The following is a 3,107-nucleotide window of genomic DNA, read 5'->3' on the forward strand; positions in this document are numbered from 1 at the left end:
GAGGAAAGAACCTGGAAGACGTTCAAACCAGGAAGTAAATAGTATATAATAAATACCCACAATTATACACAATGTTGTGAAGTTGTCATAATAACGTGATGTGTTGCAACAAAGGGCTGTTCCATTAGTATTTACACCATTTTCAACACTGACAGCCTCTCACACTCAACCATTTACCAGAAGACGTGAGTAAGACGCTGAGTTTTCAGAGGTCGAGGCCTTGGGGGAACATTGCGGTTTGGCCTCGGACATGTGGTTGAGTATGAGAGTCTGTAAGGGCTCGACATGGTGTAAATACAAATAGGACAGCACTTTTTGTGATTTTTGCACCTCAAAGTCTGTGAATCCATAAAGGGGACTGGGCACGCTTGTGTTGTCCTCATAATACATGTGTCCGTTACGTGCATTGCTTACACCATGTAGGCCTGCGAATGGAGTTTGGGTTTAAAGTTTTCCTAAAAATTTCCTGCAGTTTTTGGTTTCTCAAGGGCATGACAACTGAATTTCACCCGTGAAGAGGCTTTTTGACAGCAGTATCTAAGTACTGGGAGCTATTTTTGTGCGACAGGCGGAGAGGAACACGAAGGCCAATGATCTGGTGTCGGGTGCACATCTGTCTCTGCAGCGACCGAGAATGATGCTGCTCCTCTGTTTCATCTCTCCAGCGAAGTGGACACGCGGCCCAGAGAGGCATTGGGTAGCTGCTCTTACTCTGACACAGACTCATTCATTTACAAACATTTAATGTGTAAAAGTATTGATGGTGCTCAGCACTGTGATTTTGGTTTTGATTCCTGCATGATGTTGCATTGTGATCATAGCACTTTGACATTAACGGTTGTGTTTGTGTAGTGAAGCAACAGGTCAGTCAGCATCTATATGGAGGGCGTTAGGGTCCTGAAGCTGCCCAAACATATGGAGACATGTTCAAATACTTAGCAAGTCGTATTTCTTTCTTGTATGATCTCAAAGTTACCCACTGAAGAGCTTTGCAGCATCCTACAGCTCCTGATGGAGATGTAAAAGTTCCATAAATTAAATCAATGAATGATCAAACAAAGGTTTCTGATGTGTGTTCATGGTAAATTGTCTTCAATGTACACACAATTGTATTTGACTCCATCAGAAAAGTAAACTCCACAGGACAGAAAACACGAGCACGGCCTGTCGTCTTCACCCTTCAGGGATCAACAGGTGGTGCATTACACGTCCTCCGCCAGCAGATGGCAGTGTTGTCACACATTGCAACAAAAAGCCATCCCACAGTCAACGTATGAGTTCATTTCATGCAGAGCTCAGTTGAGAAGGCTTATTAAAGTTCACATGAATTATAAAGAAAGACTTGACAGTATCCCACCGTGCAGTGTTTTATTCGCTTGGGGGCTTGTATCTCCTGCCGTCAAATCCATGTAGTTTAAATGAAAAACTATGATCACATATAGACAAATAAAACAAACTTAAATTCACAAGCAGCAGCTTTACTGTCCCACAGTCGCCTCAGAGCGGGTTTCTGTGGAAACTCACCACACAAGACCTCCACCTCACGTCTAATATGGTGATACTGTGATAAAGACTACTGACTTATTTGACTTACAAGTGTTGTTTTTTTTAATTTGGAGCTACTGGAGCTGATCTCTTTAGGTGTTTTTAAAAATAGATTGAAAGATTTGGAGGCAGGTTCATCTGGTTGCAGATGTGTTGACTGATGAATGTGCACCTGTGTGAACTTGGACATGTTGACTGGATGATGACTAAGAGGCCCGTCAGCCTGAACGAGCAGACAACAGGAAGTGGTTTGAGTCATACGTAAAGAATGACGTCACGCCACTTCTGTTGTGGAGACATGAGAGCAAATGGATTATTTACTTTCTTTTTGAGTACTAAAAAGCCAAAAGAGTAACGTATTGTTTTTAAGTCATGATCAAGTGTTCCAATGTTTAAATGACATTTTCTGTCAGGCAGACTTCTGCACAATATTCTCACATGCTGAATGGATGTAATGTGCCATTGATTCTGTTTACAAGCCGTTACTCCACCAGTGCAACGCTATCAGCTTTAGCTTTTTGATCAATTGACCTTTGACCCGTTTACAAACGCATGGCTTGAACTTCAAACCTAGAGTTTGAGTGTCTCTCTGACTGGCAACATTTATTTAGTGTCCAGGCTTGCACACCGCTTGCATTAAGATGCATAAATAAAGATCACACAAACAGTTTTATTTTGTATTGACTTTTATGTAAATTAATTAAATTAAATCCATACAATGCCAAAAAAAAGAAAAATAAGTAAACTAGTCAATGCAACAATATTATTTAAAATACAGTGGTAGAGTGCCGGTAAAACACTTTTAAACCCTCGAACTTCATGTTGGACTTTTTTCAACTATGAATCACAATTGAATCACAGATGGTAAACGTGACGAGCAGATGGTCAGATGAGAGACTGCCATGTAGAACGAAACAACGGCGACTTCCCATCCACGTCCATGGGCCCCAGTGGGAATTATGATCAGACTAAATTCATCCACAGCGACTCAAAGTTAAAACAATGAAACATGAAAAGAGTGAATAGAGGCACTGCATATACGCTTGAATAATGAGCTTAATGCTTCTTGACATTAAGTTCCCTTACATTAAATATGTGCTTTTAAAAGTGGATGAATGTGGAGTGCGAAAATAGATTTTGCATTAGAAAAAAAAGAAAAGAAAAGAAAGGGGGAGGGGGAAGATTGTCAGTTTGTTTTCATCCATTTTTTCTTCACACAAACACTCTTTAAACCGAACATTTTCTCTCTCTCTTTCTTTCTGTTTTAAAGCTTTTGTTGCCCGACCAAAGGCTGAATCCTTGAAGCACAAAGGTAGCAACTTTTGTTTCATCCAACACTGGAATTGGTGCATTTGGAGGTCATCAACCTGTGACCTTCAACCAGTGACCTTTAATCCCTCTAATCCAGTTACATCTCTCAGGAAATACAAATCTGAGACAGCACCCTTGATGACCTTTCTCTCACGTAACGACCCGTTCAGACTCAACATAGGTCATAGTTCTCATAGCTCATTGTGTACACTTATCACACACACACACACACACACACACACACACACACA

Source organism: Clinocottus analis, unplaced genomic scaffold (genome assembly GCF_023055335.1).
Source record: "Clinocottus analis isolate CAN_PGR_092001 unplaced genomic scaffold, fCliAna1.0.p SCAF_17, whole genome shotgun sequence".
Taxonomy (NCBI): Eukaryota; Metazoa; Chordata; class Actinopteri; order Perciformes; family Cottidae; genus Clinocottus; species Clinocottus analis.